Here is a 10457-nt window from a genome sequence, read left to right as displayed (position 1 = left end):
AAGTTCCCTTGATCTCCTTCTAAGCTTCCCACTTCAGCCCCTTCTACACCTCTTCTTCTTTCTTCTTCTTTGCCCTAGCCTTTCTCTCCTCTTCTTTTCCTTCTCTTCTAATTTTATCAAAGCCACAAGTGACCCAAATGCCCAAACCGTACCCCCTAAATCCCAGCTGCAAAATGTCTATTTGCCTTGCCAAAAGACCAAATTACCCCTCCTTACTAATCCTTCTAAGCTAAACCTTCAAGGGTACTTAAGTCTTAACACTTTCATTTCAATTCTACCACTTCCTATCTTAAAACTTGTTACTCACAGCAGTTACAAATGGTTACCAAAATACCAATAACTAATCACTCTTTCTAAACTCAACTTATAAGATTCCCGAAGTACCCCTGGGCTCCTCCCGAGCCGGGTACAACATCCCGTTGTGACTTTTAGACTAACTGGCTCTCTAGGACCGTCTCGATGCGTGCATCCTGATAAAACATCACACTCACATGGCACAATTCACATAGTACAATTATCACAGTTATGCCCTAGCATGGCCAAGTTACAATCATGCTCATTTTAAGACAATCAGTTCTACATGCATACTGATTCACATAGTCATGCATCTCAAATAATCCAATAGTCATATAACGTGCAATAAATCATAATGATGCATTAAACTTAATAAAGTCACACACAAAATCCCATCATGCCCTCCAGGCACACTTCCCCAAGCCCTTAAGCCTAAACACTGAATTTGGGTCGTTACAGCTTGTTCTTGGACCGTAAGGCAGCAAGAGGTTTAGTTATTACTACTTAACTGGCCGTATTGATCAATATTTCAGCAAGGTATCAGATAAGAATGAATCCAGGGCAGACAGATACTTTAGCTGGCCAGAGTGATCAGGGCCAGAATAATAATAATAATAGCCAGGGTCAGGAAAATGACCAGTCACAGATTCCACAGCCAGCTCTTGTAAACTGGCAGCAGATAGTGAATGATCTGCAGGCTACAATATTAAGACAGGGAGAAGAGCTTCGTCTCTTGAAACAGCAGCAAGTGCCTGCAGTGGCCAATGTATCAGAGGCACCTCCTATGTCGATGCCAGTAGCTGCCTGAGGTTGGAAATAAATGGGAGCCTCTCTATGAAAGGTTCAGGAAGAAACAACGTCCAGTATTTGAGGGTAGTGCAGATCCTGCCAAAGCAGAGCAGTGGATGAGTATGATTACCACTATCCTTGATTTTATGAGGGTATCTGGTAATGAGAGGGTGGCCTGTGCCACTTATATGTTTCGGGAGGATGCTCGGATTTGGTGGGAAGTGATTACCCAGACCAAGAATGTTAATGCTCTGACTTGGGAAGAGTTTCAGACTCTATTCAATGAAAAATATTATAATGATGCTATCAGGGCGGAAAAGGCCGAGGAGTTCATTAGGCTACTTCAGGGGAAACTTATCAGTCACTGAGTATGCCTTGAAATTTGATCGTTTGGCAAAGTTTGCCATGGAGCTGGTGCCCACTGATGGGACCAGGAGAGAGAGATTTTTGCAGGGGCTACAAGCCAGATTAGCCCGTGATGTACGTATCACCACTGTGGCTGGGGTTACTACCTATGCACAGATGGTTGAGAAGGCACTCATAGCTGAGAGTGCAAAGAACAGGATCTGGCGTGATAGTGCAGCTAGAAAGGATTTTAGGAGGACAGGTCCTCCATTTGTGGGTTCTGGTAGGGGTGTAGGCCCTAGTGATCAAAAGAGGAAGGTTCCTGACACCTTCCCAGTTCCAGGTCCTGATAGGCGGCCCCGTGGTATTTCTATGGGTCATCCAGGTGGTAGTGAAGCCTGGAAGTCCTATCCTGAGTGCCCTAGATGCAAGAGACATCACTTGGGAGAGTGTAGGGCAAAGGCCTGCTTCTCACGTGGAGCAGTGGGCCATCTTAAAAAGGATTTCCCTAAGGCAAGGAAAGAAGAACCCAGAAAGGTGGACAACTCGGCCCCAGCTCGAGTGTTCGCATTGACACAAGCAGAAGCTGAGGCTTCTCCCTTAGTTGTTACAAGTCAGCTTCTTAGTGCTGGAACCCCTTATAATGTCTTGATTGATTCTGGTGCTACACATTCTTTTGTTGCTAGTAGTATTATTGATAGACTGTGTAGACCCTGTGATTTTTATGCTGTGGGGTTTGGAACTTTGTTACCTACTAGAGAGTTAGTGGTATCCAGGAGATGGGTCAAATCTTTGCCAGTGACTGTAGAGGGCAAAGAGTTATCAGTGGATTTAATAGAGTTGGTTATGACTGACTTTGATATGATATTGGGTATGAATTGGTTAGCAAAGTATGGGGCAACCATTGATTGCAGAAGGAAGATGGTCACCTTTGAGCCTGAAGGTGAGGATCCTTTTGTGTTTGTTGGTGTTGTGCATGGACCTCTCATTCCTATGATTTCTGTATTGAGGGCTAGGGATTTATTGCAAGGAGGTTGCATTGGATTCTTAGCCAGTGTGGTTGATACCACTCAGGTCGTGCCAGTGAGACCAGAAGATACTAGACTTGTTTGTGAATTTCTGGATGTGTTTCCAGAAGATTTGTCAGGGTTGCCACCGCACAAAGAAATAGAGTTTGTTATAGAACTGGCACCAGGGACGGAGCCAGTGTCTAGAGCGCCTTACAGAATGGCCCCAGCTGAGTTGAAAGAATTAAAAGTACAGTTGCAAGAACTGTTGGATTTAGGTTTTATCAGACCTAGTTTCTCACCTTGGGGTGCGCCAGTTCTGTTTGTAAAGAAGAAGGATGGTTCTCTGAGAATGTGTATTGATTAGAGAGAACTGAATAAGTTGACAATTAAGAATAAGTATCTTTGCCAAGGATAGATGATCTGTTTGATCAGTTGCAAGGTAAGAAGGTATTCTCAAAGATCGACCTTCGTTCTGGTTATCATCAGTTGAGGGTCAAGGAAGGAGATATACCGAAGACTGCTTTTCATACCAGGTATGCGCATTATGAGTTCCTAGTTATGTCATTTGGATTGACTAATGCCCCTGCTGCTTTTATGGATCTGATGAACAGAGTGTTCAAGGATTATCTGGACTAGTTTGTGATCATCTTCATCGATGATATTCTGGTATATTCTCAGACTGAGTCAGAACATGAGTAGCATCTGAGGTTGGTTCTACAGAGACTGAGATAACACAGACTGTTTGCTAAGTTCTGGTTATCTCAGGTATCCTTTCTTGGGCACATTGTCAGTAAGGAGGGGATTAAGGTAGATCCAGCGAAGATTGAAGCGGTCAGAGATTGGCCAAGGCCAAAGAATGCTTCTGAGGTTAGAAGTTTCCTTGGATTGGCAGGTTATTATAGGCGGTTCGTGGAAGGGTTCTCAAAGATTGCTATTTCATTGACTGAGCTGACACGCAAGAACCAGAAATTTGTGTGGTCAGATAAATGTGAGAGCAGCTTCCAGGAACTGAAGCGGAGATTGATTATAGCTCCGATTCTGAGTCTTCCGAAAGATCAGGGGAAGTTTGTGATTTATTGTGATTCTTCTCATCAGGGTTTGGGCTGTGTTTTGATGCAATCGAGAAGGTAATTGCTTATGCTTCTCGTTAGCTGAAGGAGTATGAAAAGAGATATCCTACTCATGATTTAGAGTTGGCGGTTGTGGTTTTTGCTTTGAAGATATGGAGACACTATCTCTATGGAGAGAAGTGTGAGATCTATACAGACCACAAGAGCCTGAAATGCTTCTTCACTCAGAAAGATTTAAATATGAAACAAAGGCGTTTGCTGGAATTGGTAAAAGATTATGATTGTAAGATTCTGTATCATCCAGGAAAGGCCAACGTGGTAGATGATGCTTTAAGTCGGAAGGGTCCGGGACAGATTTATGGGATGAGGCTGATAGCCAGGGAATTAGCAGATGATATGACCAGAGCTGGTATAGAGTTGCTGGTGGGCCAGTTGGCTAATATTACGCTACAGTCTACGCTGTTGGAGAGAATTAAGGAGGGTCAATTGAGTGATCCACAGCTGATCAAGATCAGAGAGGATGTTCTGGCTGGAGCATCCAGAGATTATACAGTGTTTGAGATAGGTTTGTTGAGATACAAAGGACGGATATGTGTTCCGTTAGACACTGCTTTGAGGCGGGAGATTCTGGATGAATCTCATACTACACCTTACTCTTTGCATCCAGGAACCACGAAGATGTATTAGGATGTGAGATTGTTGTATTGGTGGCCGGGGATGAAGAGAGATGTAGTTGGGTATGTGGCTAAGTGCTGGACATGTCAATAGGTCAAGGCTGAGCATCAGGGGCCGGCAGGGTTATTGCAGCCTCTGGATATCCCAAAGTGGAAGTGGGAAGACATCACGATGGATTTCATGGTGGGCTTACCCAAGACTATTGGTCAGCATGATTCTATTTGGGTGATAGTGGATCGCTACACCAATTCAACTCACTTTCTACCAGTGAGGACTACTTATACAGTTGACCAGTATGCAGATCTCTATGTGAGAGAGATCGTGCGCCTCCATGGAGCGCCTAGGTCGATCGTGTCAGATCGGGACCCTACTTTTACTTCCAAGTTCTAGGGGAGTTTGCAGAAGGCCATGGGGACACAATTGAAGTTCAGTATTGCTTATCATCCTCAGACAGATGGGCAATCTGAGAGGATGATCCAGATATTAGAAGACATGCTGAGAGCATGTGTACTGGACTTTGGTGGATATTGGAGCAAGTATCTACCTTTGATAGAGTTCTCCTACAACAACAGTTATCAGTCTACCATTGGAGTTGCACCTTATGAGATGCTGTATGGTAGGAAGTGCAGGTCTCCCATTCATTGGGATGAGACAAGTGAAAGGAGATACTTAGGTCCTGAGGCAGTTCAGAGGACTAGTGAGGCCATCGAGAAGATTAGAGCTCGGATGCTCGCTTCTCAGAGTAGGCAGAAAAGCTATGCAGATCCCAAGCGCAAGAACGTGGAGTTCCAAGTGGGAGACTATGTCTTCCTTAGAGTCTCACCATGGAAAGGGGTGAGAAGGTTTGGGAAGAAGGGCAAGCAGAGCCCCAGATTTGTAGGTCCATTTGAGATCCTGGAGAGGATTGGTCAGGTGGCTTACAGATTGGCCTTGCCTCCGGGGTTGTCAGCCGTGCATAATGTGTTTCATGTTTCAGCTCTTCGGAGGTATGTATCTGATGTGAATCATATTTTGAGTTATGAAGATCTGGAGCTTGAGCCAGATCTCTCCTTTGAGGAGCAGCCAGTTCAGATACTTGACAGGAAAGATAAGGTCCTCAGGAATAAGACGATACCTTTGGTTAAGGTATTGTGGAGGAACAGCAAGGTCGAGGAAGCGACTTGGGAGCTGGAATCATATATGCAGAGTCAGTATCCCGAGCTGTTCAGGTAAATTTCGAGGACGAAATTTCTGTAAGGAGGGGATAGTTGTAATGCCCCGAATCCTCCAATGCGGTTTAATGGCTGGATTAGTAGGCCGGGAGGGCCATAACTGTTTAATTACGCCATTAAATGAATATATGCATGTTTATATGAATTATATTATAATATGATGTTATATGCATGCATGTGGGTCCACATTTGAGTATTATGATATTTTGATAATTTGGCCCGTTAAGGGCATAATTGTATATTTGGGTGCATATTGTGAATTGTGAATGAGATCCCATTATTATGGAGATATATTCGAGCTATTCGGCATGAGACGGTCTTATATAATGGATTAGCGGTTTTGTCATAACGGGGTCAATTATTGGGTAATAGGAATGTTATTTGATGATAAATTGGGAGTTATTGAGATCAGGGTGAAATTCTGGAAGTTTTGACTATAATGTCCCTGGGGAGGATTTTGGGACCCCAAGCACTAGGTTTTATTTGAGGTTACTTAAGCTTGAAGTAGCTTGTCGGATAGAACGTACGTTAGAAAACCTCTCGTTCTCTTCCCATAGTTCATTTTTACCGTTCGAAGCCTTTTCGAAGAAATCTCAAGTTCTAGGAGTCAGAATCAAGCGAGGATCGAGGCATAGTGATCCTAGGAAAGATTAGAAGCTTCTTGACCGAAGGATTTGATGAGAAACAACCCAATCAAAGGTAATCTAAGTTTAAAGTTTTGAGTTTTTAGAGTTTCTAAGCTTTTAATTGGACTTTGTTGAGTTTTTGGTTTGATTGAACCTTGGGTTTTGATGGTTTTGGACCATTGGGAAGCTTGGGAAATTTGATTTGATGATTTGGTAATGTTTAGGCATGATTTTGGATGCCTTGGGATGTTGGAGGATGAGTTTGGGCATGTTCTGGGTTGGGCGCCGCGGCCCTGTTCTTCGAGAGTCGCGGCCCTAGCTCGAAGAAGCAGGTGGGGGAAATTGCTTTTGCTGGGCGCCGCGGCCCTTGATGTAGGGCTTCGCAGCCATTGTTGCAGAGGTGGATAGGGGCCGCAGCCCAAGGTGCCAGGGCCACAGCCCTTGAGCAGGGTTGAGCCCATTTGTGTGTTTTGACCCCAGGAACATAGTTTTAGGCCTCGGGATTGTTCCTACTACTTGGATTAGTTTGGATTGATGTCCCGGAGGCTAGATTTTGGTTTGGGAACCTATGTTGATCATTTTTATTGATGATGTCTCGTGTTTGGTTATGACTAGGTGACCGCTAAAGGACTAAAAGTTGATCGTTCTCTGAGGTCGTTCTTTTACTCATTCTAGCTCGAATCTAAGGTAAGAAAACTGCACCCTGTGTATATATGACATGCGTGATTGTTATTGAGGCATGTTGATTGATAAATGTGGACATGGATTGCATATTAAATGCTAGTTAATGTTGTTTATCTGTATATGGCACTGACTAGTCAGGGACACTGACCTAAGAGTCAGAAATGGCATAGCGTCATGAATGCCGAGCCAAATGAAGATTAGATCTAATCGATATCAGCATTGAATGGCTCTAAGGCATTAATGCTGGACCGACCCTAAGGTCGATGAACTTATAAGCGCTTGGCTAGTCTATGACTAGTTACTCAGAGCCAGGGCCTAAGGCCCAGGTGACCGCTTGTCACATGGCTAGGGAACGATGTTCCAGGGTTATGACTCTATGGTCATGAGGAAGGTTATGTTGGTGACCAGTCACCATGCACCTATCCTGGTTAAGCTAATGAAAGGTTCACTTACCTGTTAAGCCCCGGTGACCCTATCGTCACAAGGCTGAAGAGAACTATTCCCAATTTAGTGACTTTTGCGACTATCTCCTATCTGTTTTGGACTGATAGTCCTGAATAATTCTTATGATCATTGTTGATATTATATCATGCTATATTGTGTTTTCTTGCTAGGCCTCGACTCATGGGTGCTATGTGGTGCAGGTAAAGGGAAAGAAAAGCTCACCCAGCCTTGAGTGGAGAGCTTAGGTGGTGATGTGTACATATGCGGCCGCTTGACCACCACGGCCAAGGAGTTCTCAGAGGAACTAGGGGGTTTACCCTATTTTGCTGCTTAGGTCGACGGGTTTGTAAATTTGAAACAGTAGTGACCATTTTGAGTTGTAAATCACTTGTAAATGTTTTAATAAGCTCATGAGCAGTTATATACTTAGTAAAAGATACCCTTTCCTATTTATTGTTTATCACCTTAACCTGTTAATAACACTTAGAGCACGTTTTTAACCAAAGGACTCGGGTAGCGAGTCAAATTTCCAGTTCACCGTAACTGTTCTGGGGTAACCAAGGCGTTACAATTAATCTCATGTTTTATTTTATGGCTCTTATAATAAATGTAAAGATTGTCTATTTAACTTAGAATTCCCAAAAAACTGGTTTTGTGGTACTCTTTATGGTGGTTTTCCAAATAGTTTATTTCCTATCTTTGTTTCAATAATTATTTAAGAGTTTGTCCTAAATATATACGCATTTGATGAGTGCTTACTTCTTTTCCAACTCCATGAGTGAGACCCTTAAACTTTAAATATTTTCATTTACATGAGAGGTTAATGGAGTTGAGACTTTTACTTGGCATAATTTCAAGGGCTTTATGTGTTATGGTTTGTGGTAAGAAGGTAAAGTTTGGTGCACACACTCATAACTCTAGATTTATTCGAAGTAATTTTGATAACTATTGTTGACTTATTACTAACATTTTGTGTTAATACTTAAGTTCTTTTATAATTTTTGACTTGAAATATATCATGTTGACATTTTGTTATTTCGCTTGAATTGCTAGAGACTAGCAATAAGCTGGTTGAGGTTGTGATTAGTGCTCAAAAATATCATTTTATTAGTTTTAAAGTTTAAAATTAATTAAGTTTTAATTAATATTTTCATGGATTTATTGTTATATATTTTATATTTTAAAATACTAATTTGTATTTAAATTTCAGGAAATAAAATGTATTTTGACACAAAGAAAAAGAAAGAAGAAAGAAAGAATTAATATTGAAGAAATCATGAAGAAAATGACATTTTTGACAAGATTAGGCCCAAAATGGAGCCCAGGCCCAAAGTCTTCAGCAGCCCAGCCCAGCCCAGCCGAAGCCGCCCAAGCCGGCTGACATGCGCCTGCCACGCCTGACGCGCGCCTGCCATGTCCCCCACGCGCTCGACAACTCCGCCTGCCACCTCACCTGCAGCTGCCACCTGTCCCACTCGTCAGCCTTTGCTCCCCACGCGCCTGACCACTCCACCAGCCGCTTGACACCTTTTGCTGAGCTCCTCTCACGGGCCGACACATGTCCCACTTGTCCCTTTTTCCATCAGATTTTGAAGCCACTTCCTAATGCCCGTAAATACACATTTTGGGTCCTATTTTCACTATAAATAGAGGACCAAATGTAGGGAAAAAATCATCAGATTGGAGAGTGGAAAAAGAAACTTTGTTGTTTGTTTCTATTCTTATTTCTAGTTTAATTTTGCTTGTTTTAGGTGACAAAAATGAGTGAGTTATTTTAGAAATATTGGTGAGGTTAGAGTGTGGTTGTTGTACTTTTCATTCTCAATATTGATATTGATTCTTCTTATGCTTCTGTTGACTGTGAATTTAGCCAACGACGTGAGAACGTCAACTACGACAACCTTCAAGAGAATTATAAACGACAACAGACAGTTTTTTATGAACGAAAGTAAATAACACGAGGTTTTTATAGTGGTTCAGCCCCGATGATCGGTAATAGCCTAATCCACTTAGAGATTTTATTACTGTATTCGCACTCAAGATCAGATGAACCGTGTCAACTGAGTTTCTTCAGTGTGAGATATTCCAGAACGCAAAAATGGGTTTTTCTCAAGAACAACACACTTTCTCTCTCTAGAATACAGATTCACTCTTGATTTTGCCAAAAGTCCTTTTACGATCCTCCCAAGTCCCTATTTATAGACCTGGGTTCTCAACTGATATCCCCTTTTGATAGGGATATTCTATTATTTACCTAATATTTATATTACAAAATAAACATTCAAAATATAACTGATCCCTAATTTCGAGTGAGGATTGAGTGATTCCCGGATGCTTGGACCAATTCTCACTGAAGTAGTTTCGGGCAGTTTGACGTAGCTTCTCATGCATGTTGACTATTCTTCAAGCTTTACGTAGGTCAAAGGTGGCATACGCATGGCTATCCTTGGACCAAAGGCCAACTACACTCGAGGTATACTTCTCCATTGTGTCCGATCGGACACAATGGTTGTCTTCTTTGGCTTAAGGTGGTTCAAACCATCTTATTTGACTCCTTCAATCAAGGTCCAATATGACCTTACACTTTGCTCCTCGGACCAAGATGGTCCGAGCCATCTTCTTCCTAGCTTATCCTCGGACCAACATGGTCCAAGCACTCCTGCAGGCGTCTTGCGCGATCGGGGGAGGTCATGTGCGATCGGGGGAGGTCTTGTGCGATCGGGCATAATGCCCCTTGGACCTAAATGGTCCAAGCTTCCTTTGCTTAACCAAGGTCCGATCGGACCTTGGTTCTCTCTCTTCGGACCTAGGTGGTCTGAGCCACCACCTCTCCTTGGATCAAAATGGTCCAAGGTACTCATAAGTACCACGTCCGATCGGGCACACATCCTTCTCCTTGGGCCAACAAGGTTCGAACCTCTTCGCTCAACCAAACGCTCGATCGGGCATTAGGCTTTTCTCCTCGGACCAAGGTGGTCCGAGCCACCATCTACTTCTCCTTGACCTGAATGGTCCAAGGTACCTCCTATGTGTATGTTCGATCGGTCATAGTCATCCCTTTGGACCAAAATGGTCCAAAGTATCCACACGCATCATGTCCGATCGGACACCACCATTTCTACTCCTCACTTCATTCAAGCCCAAGTTCACTTCTTCCATATCATACCCGATCGACCACTATGTGGCTTTCCCCTTGAGTAAAACTTGAGCCTTATTCTTTTTGAACTTATTCGAACCAAGCTTAACAAGAGGTCTCCTAAGCCTAGGTCCGATCGGACCTACTGTTTTTATATCTTGAACTAAAATTCA

This window comes from Humulus lupulus, chromosome X (assembly GCF_963169125.1).
Source record: "Humulus lupulus chromosome X, drHumLupu1.1, whole genome shotgun sequence".
Taxonomy (NCBI): domain Eukaryota; kingdom Viridiplantae; phylum Streptophyta; class Magnoliopsida; order Rosales; family Cannabaceae; genus Humulus; species Humulus lupulus.
This window is presented reverse-complemented; position numbering follows the sequence as displayed.